We start from the raw sequence: 12,655 nt of genomic DNA on the forward strand, positions 1-12,655 counted from the left end.
TTGACTGGGGGAAAAAAAAAAACAAAAACTGTCTAGGAGAAGACTTTCTCTGAAAGCATTCAGGGGTTTTCCCAGCTAGGAGAGCTATAAAATATATAACAAAACCAGCTAGTACTTGACAGAAAAACAGGCTGCACCATGCATCTTAGCATGGATAACCTTTATTTTAGGTTAACTCAAGTCAGTGAGTGTGGCTGTCAGTTTGAGACATTTGTTCCCATTAGGAAAGTAAAACTTAATATCTGAAGATGTATATAGTTTTGCATATTAGTATTAAATTAATAGGCTTTGGGGGTATTGTGGGGGTTTTATTTGAGGGCTTTCAATAAAACAAAACGTTTTGTAAGATGTGACATAGGCTCAAATGGATAAGACAAGAAACAACTACATAAAAGTTCAACCTGCCAAACAGTGTATGCATGTAACACAAAAGCTGGAAGTATACATGTAACAAAAAAAAAGATGTCGTTATGTACAACAACTTTTAATACAATGATGCTTTCTGTAATGTCTTTAAATGTCAATGGTCTCTCATACAAATATAAAAAAGAAAGAATAGTGAACTATATTGAAAAATGTAACATGCACATAGCTATGATACAGGAGATGCACATGGAAAGAACTGAACAAGAGAATTTGATAAAGAAAGGTTTTCAGGATGGTTATTTAGCAGAATATCTGGGACAAATGAAAAAGAGGCGTACTTATATCAATTGCAAGAGGAGCTCCAATAGTGATAGATGAGGATAAAAAAGGATAATAATGGCAAATTTGTACTGCTAAGGGGCTACTGGCAAGGGAGGAGGATTACACTGGCATAGGAAGTGTTTGTTTGAAGGTCTGAAGAAGTGCTATGTGTATCATGAAAGCGCTTACCTGAGTGAATAAATTTACCTTGGATTTTACATACGTTTTATTTATTCTTGGACTGTGTTTAAACTAGGACATTCTGTGCCTTAGTTACTTCACCATTTCTTTGTGGATTTTTACACTGGCATGTACTTATATTCCACCTAAAACTGCTAAAATGGAGCTTAAAAAATTCTGGAAGAAATAATCAGCTTTCAGCAAGGAATATTAATTATAGGTGGAGAATGAAATTTGATTTGCAGCAGTGAAGATGTGTCTGGGGTGCCCAGAAGGGAAAGAATGACAAAGGAGAGCAGATTTTTTAAGAAATTTATGAAAATATTTGGCATGGAAGATGTGAATTCAGTAATAGGAGTTCAGAGTGAACTTGCATACTATTCCCCAAGGTATATAAACTGGGCTAGGCTAGACAGAATTTATGCTTCACAGGAACTAATTGAAGGTCTTGATACGCATCCAATAACTAACTATTTCAGATCATGCACTAATAATAACTAAAATAAAAACACAGGGTAATGAAATAAAAATGAGAACTGGTGCTCTTTCATCCATGTGTTGAAAAGAAAGGAATGGGTAGTGGATATTATACAGGACCTATTCGAGAGGAAACAAATTACTTCTGAAATATAGCTAGGGAGTGGGATAAAATTAAGGTGGCGTTTAAAAATATGGTGGAAATACAAGAAAGGGAGCTATGGTTAAGAAGTAACATTATTTAGTGGGATTGACAAATGTTAAAAGTACTGCAAAATAGGGGGAATCTCACAGAACTCAAAGAGGATCAACTGCAGAATGCTATGCAGAAAATAAGGGATTACCTCGATAATATACACCACTTTAGCAAGACTGATGTTAAGGAACTTTTTTTTTTTTTTATAACACTAGCACACAAAAACATTTAGCACAACGACTCAAGCAACAGAAAGTATAAAGGGCTGTCGCCAAGCTTAGGGAGCCTATAACAAGACAGACAACAACAGACCCTGTAGAGGTATTAGAAATATTTTGGAAATTCTATGAAAGTCTGTATAAAACAGAGAAATATAGAAATCAAGAAAAGATACAAATAAAAATGTTTATGAAAGAATTAAATATGCCAAGGTTACAGGTAGATGAAGCTCATTATTAACGGTTAGGACAGGAGGGGATAAGATAAATATTGTGATGTACCACCAATCTACAGGAAAGTCCACAGGAACAGATGGTATTCCTGTGGAAGTTTGGAAGCTAGATGGGGAAAAAACTGATAAAAGATCTGAAAGTTTTTGTTTAACATTATTTTTAAGAGGAGGAGAAGTACCAACATCCTGGCAGAAAGCAGTGGTAGCTTTGATACCTAAAGAGAGTAAAGATCCAGCAGATCCAGCTTCATGAAGGTCCATTTTAATACTTAACCATGATTAAAAAGTGTTCATGTCTATAATGACTAAAAGAATGGCAAAAGTAATGCCAAAATTGACAAATATGGATCAATGTGTTTTTTTGGAGGGAAGGCACACATTTCACAACATTAACAGAACATTGATGATCCAGAGGGAAGCAGAATATGAGAAATACCACTGTTGTTGGTAGGTCTTGGTGGAGAGAAGACATTTGACAGAGTTAGGTGGGACTTTATGAGCAAAGCAATGGAAACATTTGCATTCCCTGATAAAATTATAAGGTTGATTAGGAGGACATATGAGGGATCTGAGGTGAAAATGAAAGTGGGTGGGGTCCTTTCTGATCATATCTGCTAAAGCAGAGGAACCAAGCAGGTTCCCCCTTTGTTATTTGCATTATATTTAGAACCACTAGCAAAGAAAATAAGGGTCTCAGAAATTCAAGGATATAATTGGAATTTTAGTCAAAAAAAGCTGTCTTTATTTGCAGATTATATAATTTTATACCTGACAAAACCAAAAAGAGACATTACAGTGTTGTGGAACATTCTGAGACCAGAAAGAGACATTACAGTGTTGTGGAACATTCTGAGACAGTTTCATATCTTTTCAAGATACAAAATGAATGAAACTAAAACAAAGGCAGTAGCTGTAAACTACATACTCACGTGTGAATTGATTCAGCAATAGCCATATACATATGGCAACATGATAAAATAAAGTATTTATCAGTATGGATTAAATGATTCTGGTGTGGCAGCTAAGGATACGTGGGAACAGACTAAACAAAAGATAACATAAAAACTGAGAAAATGGAGGCTTTGTTATATGAATATGGATAGTAAGACACAAGCAGTTAAAATGTTTTTAGTCCCATTAGTCTTGCACACAGGTTAAGCATATTTTTATGAGCCAGAGAAGAGAAGTTATGGATAGCAATTAATAAAGAGTTGAAAGACTTTATCTGGGAGGGGAAGATGGCAAGAGTCAAGTGGGATACGTTGATTCTTGCAGCAGAACAGGGATGATTGGGATTGTCCGATTTGAATGGGGTATTTCAGAGCTACACAGTTAAGGCTCCTATACACAGTACAAGCAGAAAACTATAATTCAAAATGGAAAGGGATGATAATGAAACCGCATAGAAGCTCAAGAAACAAGCAGTGACTGGGATTTTGATGCAGGCCTTTAAAGGAGAATAACAATCATACAGAAAGGGGGCTGGAATTTATTGGAAAAAATGGCAAAGTAACCAAGGTATTGGGAGTAAATAACTAGAGATGGAAAGATGATGGAAAATAACTAGAGATGAAAAGATGATGGAATGGGAAGACGCCAAGAATTTATCTGGACTGCAGGTTAGAGATTGCCTTTCCTATCAAGGATTGACATCAGCGTATAGGCAAAGAGAAATAAATACGGGGGTCCCAAAACAAAAGACCAGCACTGGTAGAGTTTTTAGTAGAATCTAGAACAGAAGCTGCCATTAAAAAAGGAATAATCAGTACAGCACATAATACTGCATGATAGCTATAAGAATCAATCAATCAATCAATCAATCAATCACAGGAGATTAAAAAGGATTAGGAAAACAGACTGAATAAGCAATACACAAAGAAACAATAGAAGGAAATATGAAACAAAATCTAGAAGATTTAGGATTTTTTGCTTGGAAATGTTTACGTAGATATTTTTATACTCCAAGTAAACTCCAGATGCAAATGTTGGAGGTATGAAGGGGAAGAAAGAGGTAACTGGGAACATTACTTTCTGAGTGCGGTGAGCTGGTGTACTTTAAGGACTGCCTGCAGGATGCACTGTTGAAGATGCTGGGTGGGCAGATTGGTGTGACGAGGGAGATGATTTTTCTGAACTATCGGAATTGCCTAGACATGGGTAAGGCCTTGCTGTGTCTAATTATGGTGGCTGCCAAAAAAAACAATTACTAGAAATGGAAATCAAAACCTATACAAACTATACCTGAAGTAGTGAATATAGTTATTGTGTCTTTCGGCTTTTCCCGGTTAGGGGTCGCCACAGCGGAACTCCGGTCTGCTAATGATTGGTAGTTGATTTTTACGTGCCGAGTTACCAGCCCTGATGCACAACCTTCAACGAAGTAACGGAGATAAAACAACTAGAACTAAGATCTATAGAAAAGGGCAGGAGCAAACTACATAGGAAAAAATGGGAATTGTGGGAACAATACATACGGGAAGGAATGAGGTTTAAAAGAAGGCAGGACATAAATGAGCTATGTAATGTTTGACTTGAAAATGATTGGTTAGATTATAAGTGATGTATAATGTTTGCAAGTGGAAGTGACTCAGTATGGTGTGTGATGTAAAATGCTTGCAACTAGGATTGTGTCAGTGTGGTTTGTTTGCATTTATATAAATGTATGATTGTCTATGTTGCAAGTGATGGTTTAATATAAAGGTTTCTTGTTTAAAAAAAAAAAAGCAAGAACTAAATAATTTATGTAATGTTGCTTAGGTTATATGATGTATAACAATGTTGTAAACATGAGCTTGTTAATACAGGTTGTAACCATGAACTTTTTAATACAGTTTGATTACTTTTATGTAAATTTGCCTTTGTCACAATAAAGGTTTAAAAAAAAAAAAACACGTTGAAGGACAGTGGAAAATAAAGAGTCTAGTATGGTGGAAGAGGTGTCAAACTGTTGCTAAAGCGAGAAGTCGAGATTCAGACATGCTGAAGGGACTGCCTGGTTGGAGATGGGGTGGACATGGTCCCTTAAATAGTCACTTTGACTTGTTCGACTGTCCTTTGTTTTGGGGGGTGGTTACTGCCTGCTTTTTGTAACTCCTCTGCCATTGCTTCTTAAATGTCTGTTTATCAGAAGTTTACGGAGACCTTTTTTTTTTTTTTTTTTTTTTCCAAATTTGGATCAGGGGTAGAGAATCCATTGGAAAATTTGGTAAAGGAGAACTGAATAATCTGAAAGATTCCCTGAAACAGCTTACCCCTCTCATCACACTTTTTGATAAACTCTGCAGCAGAGGGATTGGCACAATGGTTAAGGTGTTTACCTTACAGGCACAAGTTTCAGGGTTTGATTCTCCCATGGAGTAACCAGCTAGGCTTAAAATGGCCCAGAAAGGCAGTTAGCCTAGTGCCAGTCTATGAACTAAAGCATTCCTGCTTAAAAGTACAATTAAATCTTGAGACAGTCCATTAAACCACAGCTCCTAGAATAAAAACAAATTGCTTAAGCATAAAAGTACGTTTAAACAATAAATTTTAAAATGTGGAAGCATCTTCCCCAAAGGGAACTTATCTGACCAGCAATGAACAGCTCAAGCCAACAGTCGATCCTTAAAAGCCTGCACAGGACCTAACCTGTCTTTTTACGCAACTCAGCTAAAGCTACCTAGTGGTTTGGATATGTGGAAGGTGCCCTGAAGCTTTAAAGATAGCCAGCTGTTATATCCCTGGCAGCATTTAACCCATATAGCTAAGTTACTACAGCAATGATCAATATGATGAACATATATTTATTCTTTGTGTCTTCCTAAGCAAACCTTTTCAAAAGTCCCCCCCCCCGTATTACCTCTTTTATGACATGCGCAACAAAATGCAAGGCACTTGCAGCATACTTCACCACAGCAACTGTTGCTTCAAGAGCATATTTTAAAAATGCTTCTGCCTGCATCTTAAAAGCTGTGCCACACACTACTGTCTTCACCAAACACAAGTTAGCAGCTCAGTCTACAGGCAGGACATGCTTTGTCATGGCTATGCTACAAGGGATTCTGCTTCTCCCAGAAGTCAGCAGATGGTGCTTAGCATTCTGCCCAAATGTAATAACTTACTACTAGAAAAAATATCACCACAGAACATAGTACAGATGCATAAGATACGTATCTTTAAGTAGGTCTTCCAGGACAAGCCACTGTAGCTGTCAAGCTTTCCTCATTCCTTCCCCCTATATGGGATATTTATGCACAGTTATGATTCACTTAAGTACGTATACAATTTGCAAGAAAATTCTATGCTGCTTTACTTGACAATTTGTTAGATGTTCTATTTTTTTCTGAGCACTGTAGTTTTGTGTACCACACGCTCATGTTCTCTGTCGGGATTTTAGGCTCAAAGAACTGAAAAAGGAGAGATAGAGAGAGACAGAGACAGAGAATGAGCAAGTGAAAGAAAAAATGTCAATTGGCACATTCTGTGGCACAAGGCCAGAACTGGCCTTCATGGAAAAGGTAAACAGCTTTGTACTGAGGGGAATCAGAATGTAGGTTGAACTCAAATGTAACAATTTCTTGTTTCAGTGACCTTTTCTCAAAAGAGTACTGTTATGGTTTAAGTGCGTAACAAAGCTGTACTTTCCGGATGATTAATTTTATTTACCGTTTGCTTACTGGATCGATGGACTAGTATGGGACCCATTTCAGCCACTTCTCATGTCGTGCAGCAAATACAAAGCAATTACATACATTTATATTTGACAATCAAACTGTAAAACACATAGAAAGACCTTTTTCCCCATCTGAGACACGAAGTATAGCATATTCCAGGTCGTAATACACCAGCTGTCACAAACCACCTGGATGGTGTCAATGGACATCAGGAACACATTTTGTAACATTAGTGACTTGTTGAGATGGGGTGTGCCCAAAAAAGTTTCTTCAGCTGCCTCAAGATTAGTACTTTTTTGCAGTACCCAATACTGTTGTTTGGCCTTTCCTCTTCATCCAGAGATTTTACCAAAGCAGTGACCAATGTGGCTAAATCTTTGTAAAACAAGGAAATCCATCTGTTCCCCTATGTGGAGGACTGTTTTTTTTTTTTGGTGGCATCCTTGAAGTGGATGATATCATGGTTACAGCTCCTGAAGGTGACTGTACTCTGGCCAAATATTCTTTGTTCCCATCATACATGATTGCTTTTACTAGTACAGAGTTTGACACCGTTTGGTCTCACTTCCTGACCAGAGTCCAGGATGTCATGAATGTAGCAGCCTTAGTAAGGATGCAGTACATGGTCCAAATGCAAATTTTGCTATACTTTCTGAGCTTACTAACCATCATGATTTTTATGGTGCCATTTGTACATATGAAAACTGCAAGTGTAGTAAGCACCCATCACCATTAATCTTTCCTCAGTTCATATCCCAAGTGAAGTTAACTAAGCTAGCAGATTATGAGCTACCCCTTGGCTGCAGTGTCACCGTATATCTGCGGATATTCACCTAGCATCAGAACCTTGGCAGTGGCAGTGGTAGATGGTCTGAGCCATCTTAGCTTTTTCAACCCTTACAATCTTAGTGTTGGATATTCCATGCATCTGCAGACCCAAAACACAGTCCCTGAAGTTATAACACATACATTTTCCTGCTGTATCTACTATTCTATCCTGGGACCTTTCCTGGAAAGTTACATATAGCCTCCTGACATTTTTCTTTGCTTGGGGCATCTCTGCCAAGTGACTAGCTGAAGTTCCATATCAGTCAAGCAAATCCATATTTACATTCTATCTATTATTATGGTGGTGTCAAATCATTATTTTTTTCTTGATTTGCCGGAGGTGTGCTTGCTCAATGGGTAAGACAGTAAAGGAAGGTTGGGGGAAGCAGAGGACTAGATGCACTTTTACTAGTACGGGATGTTACATCACAACTGGCACTAGTATAAGGTGCATATGCATCAAGTGTGAGCTTTTAGGGAAAAAAATGTCAACCTGAAATGCAGATGATGATGATCTTAAATGTAGATCCACCAGGGAGACCAATCCTCTTAAATCAGCTGAGACAGTAAAAACAAATCTATTTTTCCTGTAACACTTGTTACACTTTTTAGTATCTTCACTAAACCTCTTATGGAGAATTTCCTCTCATAACAGGAAAGTAAAGTCCTCCACATTACCTTAAACTTTCTTCACTCGCACAACAGCCAACTGTTCCAATTCTTAATAGCTCACGTTTCCACTGATGCAGTTAAAATTATGGCCAGCCTAATAGCAATTACCTTTACAAATTAAAATGCTGATTTCTGGCAAGGCCTAGCTTATTCCTCAGTGACAGCTGCCTGCTTGATTTTCTCTGTACATTTCCTACATGGGATATCTTCGCTTTTGTTTACTGGGCTTGTCTGACTGGGTTTAGTCAAAACATTTTCAGCTGAGGCCCTGGGAGAAAAGCTCCAACATATTAGAAACACTGAAACTGATGCGTTAGGAGAAGTTGATCACTGAGCTTTTGATGAGGTGGGTTTGTGACTGTGTGATTAGTGCTTAGAAATTTAAAGAAACTGAGGTGAGGGAAAGAACTAGGTAGGGATGAAAATGTTGATACTGTAGTTAACAGGTGCGGTGTAAAGCGGGTTGAGAGACCATTATACATGTGATTATAATAAACGTTTATATTAGAACTATAAAGGTGAGGATAAGCAGTGTCACAAAATAATGAATACAGCTGTGACATGCTATTAAAACTATTCAGGAGTACTTGGAGACTGGTTGTAGGGCTATAGGTTTATGAAAGATGAGAAACAGTATAATGATACTGCAAGCTGAAGGTTAACAGTGGCATTTATCCTGGAGATGCGCAGAAGCAGATCCACTGATTTGATAGTGGAAGTTTTAGTTGTGTTTTAATAAGTTTGCATTCTGAATTGATTTCAGTGGTAGTGTTGCTAAACTTTGGAACCACATGCACTATCTGAATATAGAGAGTCACCTGCAGTATTAGAGGGTTTTGGCTATAGTGATAAGTGCTATTTTCTCTAGAGAATAAAATTCCACTGGAGTAGCAATGTTGTATTAAGATGTTAAGGGATGGGCAATTTTCTGGCTTACAGAGAAGTCTGTGTACTGTAGTTATTTGAGAAAGAGAGAAGTGATGTGGTAGTTCTAACCAGTTTAATTATCTGATGGCTAGGCAGTGGTGCATTCTCTACTGTTACAATTTACTGTAAATTTGGCCATTTTATTGGAACATTGCTCAGGTATGAACAAGTTTAGTGAAGACTGGGAAAGCATACAGGAGAGATGTCAATAAGGAAGAAGAAGCTAGACGTATTTTGTCTAGGTCAACAAGGCAGCTCTTTACACTGTAAAATACGCATAGTTTTTTTTTAGTGGCACGAAGGTGGAGAGATCAATTTTCCATTTCACTGCTTGTGCTCTGTTTGAGAGGTAGCTATGGGATCCCCGCAGTAAAGAGGTGATGAGCCCTAATGATGAGAGTTTATGTAAGAGTTTCTGGCAGGAAACAGTATCATAAGCTTTTGACAGGTCGGTCTAGGAAGATAGTGGAGACTAGGTTTCCAGCATTTCTGTAGATGTTGACAGTATTAACAAAATTGATCAAAGCAGTAGTTCTGTTATGATGAGGACGGGAGCCATGTTGGGCTGAAGACAGAAGATGGTTATCTGTTCAATAGTAAGTTCCTTAATAATACACTTTGCCAATATTTTTGAAAGGGGAGATAAAATCTCATCTGGTCTATAATTTGGAATATCTGTATTATTTCTACCCTTGTGCCATGGAATAATTAATGTTTTTTTTTTTTCATTGCAAGAGGAGTTTATTATTTTCAGATATGTATCAATTTATCAGAACTGAAACTGGATTTGCAATAGTATCAAATGATATTTTACGATACTCGTCAGGTAAATTATCAGGAGCAGTTGGGGTAGGCTTTAATTTTTGGAAGTATTTTTGGGAAATGTTGAAGGAGGTTATTTGATTGAGTTGGGACCTCAAAAGCTTGATTTATCCCAAAGTTGGTCAATGGCCTGGTTGGGTACTGAATTGGTTTGCTATGGTATCATTTTTTTTCTGTGCGTCTGGTGTTGACGGTCTAACTTATCCTAGATTTAATTGTTTATTGACTGAGGCCCAAAACAGTTTCGGATTATTAGTGTGTACGTCATGACTGGTTGAGCAGTAGGTTTCCTTATCTTTGGTGATAACGTGTGTTTCTTAGTTGTCTACATGCTAGCAGAGTAGGAGCAGTTTTATTTTTTGTACAAACCTTCTACGCTTTGTCTCTGTTTCATGAGCTGTCTAGTAGGCACGGTTAGCTCTATGGCAGAGCTGGCTTTGACAATTTTTATTCTGATGGGAGACAGTATGTCTAGAACTTCTACAGATATTTTGTTTAACTCAAAGAGCATCACCTATGGAGAGAGTTTTTAGCAACTCCCAATTAAAAAGATTTACTGTATTAATAAAAAGTGTCTTTATGAAAAAATACTATTAAGTTTTCTAATCAGGCTGTAATGATGTGTTTTGGGGTTGTTGTTTTGAACCATACAGCGCAGATTGGTAAGTGATCATTTAGGCTGTTTGACAGAGTTCGATGGAATGGTAATTGAGGGTTTATTCTCTGGCTGTAGCTTTGCTATAGCTAAAAGGTGTGGTTATAAGTTGGGTGAACCTGTACATATGTATATTACTTGCTGGATCTTCAAATTGCATGGTTTGCCAATTTATATTAACATCACCCAATATTATGGTTTCAAGAAGGACTTTGGAAGAGGCACAGCAGAGGATATCTTCCAGTGTTTTAGCACTGTTACCTGGGAGTACGTATATACCCATGATTGCAACTGCATTGTGAGTGTCTAGTTTTAGCATGGTTAGTAAGATTTCTGAGTTAGAGAAAGTTGGAATGGTGCGTGAGAAAAGGGAGAGAAAAACAGCAACACCATCAGCTTTTTTCTGGTTCTGTCTAACCTGATAATGTTATAGCCTGGCAGAACAATTTCTTCATTTTTTGTTTCCTGTTAAGTGTGCAAGTATGAAAAGAGGTACCAATGAGTAATTGTAGGAGAATCATCATCATCATCATCATCCCTCCCTTTGCCCTCATTTCCTACATGGGGTCAGGGTGTCATGTTAACTGTCGCCATCTCTTCTCGATTCAATGCCACACTCCTGCCTTCTTCAACACTCATGCCTGACTGTTGCAGATCTTCTCTCACACAATTCATCCACTTCTTTGCAGGATGCCCTCATTTCCTCTTACCTTCTTCCTGTCTGTCCCAAGAAGATTGTCTTCTGCTTTCCTGCACATGTGCATAAACCACCACAATCTGTTCTCTTTGATCTTTTCTGCAATTGGGGCTACTTTGACTTCTGCTCTTATGTCCTCATTTCTTCATCTGTCCCACAATGTACATCCTACCACCCATCTCAGGCACTTCATTTCCATCACCTCTAGCTTACTCATCTGCCGTCTTTTTACTGCCTGGGTTTCTGTACCATACAGTAGTACTGGTTGCACCACTGTTTTGTACATCTTACTTTTCAGCTTCTTTGGCATTTTTCTGTCATACACTATCCCTGACACTCTGTGCCCTTTGGCTGCAGGCCCTCTGATTCTAGCTTTGACCTCTTCATTCCCTTCTCCTCAACCACCCCTCCCAGATACTTGAAGTTATTAACCTGTTCTGCTATCTTCCCTTCTATCTGCATTCTCAGTTTCTTCTGATTCTCCCATTTGTTGCTATAACAACTGTCTTGTCTATACTCACTTTCACAGTATGTGTCTTAAGTTTTGCATTCCATTCCCCTATCATTTGCTGAAGCTCCACATCACAGTCAGTCTGTAATGCCACATTATCTGCATAAAGCAGTTTTGCCGATCTGCCTCCTCCAACCGATTTACTAAAATAATCCATCACCAGAATGAGCAGCAGGGGGTTCAGAGCTGACCCTAACACACACTTGTTCCCATTGAGAACCCCTCTGAGAGTCCAAACTCTGTTCATACTTGAGTTAGAGTCCTTGTACATAGGCTGCACTAGTTTTACCAATGCTTCCAGTACTCTGAACTACAGCAGGACTGCCCAAATTAGCTTTCTTAGGACCCACACATACATTTTCTCCAATGATAAGGCTTTCCTAGTTACACTCTTGCATCATCTCAGCTATCTGTCTCACTGCTAATACTGGGTTGGTTTTGCTAGATCATGATTTGAATCGAAACTGCTCATCTCCCATATGGCTTTCTATTACACTGTACATTAAATTTATCAATCATCCTAGAGTACTTTCTTGCATTGTGAAAGGAGTTTGATATTTCCATACGGACCATAGCTGTGAATGTTCTATTTGTTCTTGTACACTGGCACTAGAATGCTTATTCTCCAGAATCTGGGATACAGTTTTTCTCTTCACACTACTATGAGTACCCTCCAGAGCCATTTCCCCACTTAACTCATCCATCATCTTGACCATATCTGGCTTGGCCACATCTGACTCTGCTGTTTTCCTGGTCTTCTTTTCCTTAGTACTCTTTCTTCTAAGGTGTTTTTTCTTCCTCTTACGTAGTATGTTTTGTTTGGGGCAGTACAGCTTCTGTTGAGTTTTCTTAATTTAGAAGCTGCTGAAGTACCCTCCACTTGCCTTTGATGTTCTATGG

General features: G+C 38.2%; 1 protein-coding gene across 3 annotated transcripts in view; it reads right to left on the reverse strand.

Annotated features, from left to right (window-relative positions):
* Window positions 1-12,655, reverse strand: part of YEATS2 (YEATS domain containing 2) — a 1,703,429-nt gene that overhangs the window by 1,667,622 nt on the left and 23,152 nt on the right. The window lies entirely within an intron of this gene.

Source organism: Protopterus annectens, chromosome 4.part1, assembly GCF_019279795.1.
Source record: "Protopterus annectens isolate FY-2018-M chromosome 4.part1, PAN1.0, whole genome shotgun sequence".
Lineage (NCBI taxonomy): Eukaryota > Metazoa > Chordata > Ceratodontiformes > Protopteridae > Protopterus > Protopterus annectens.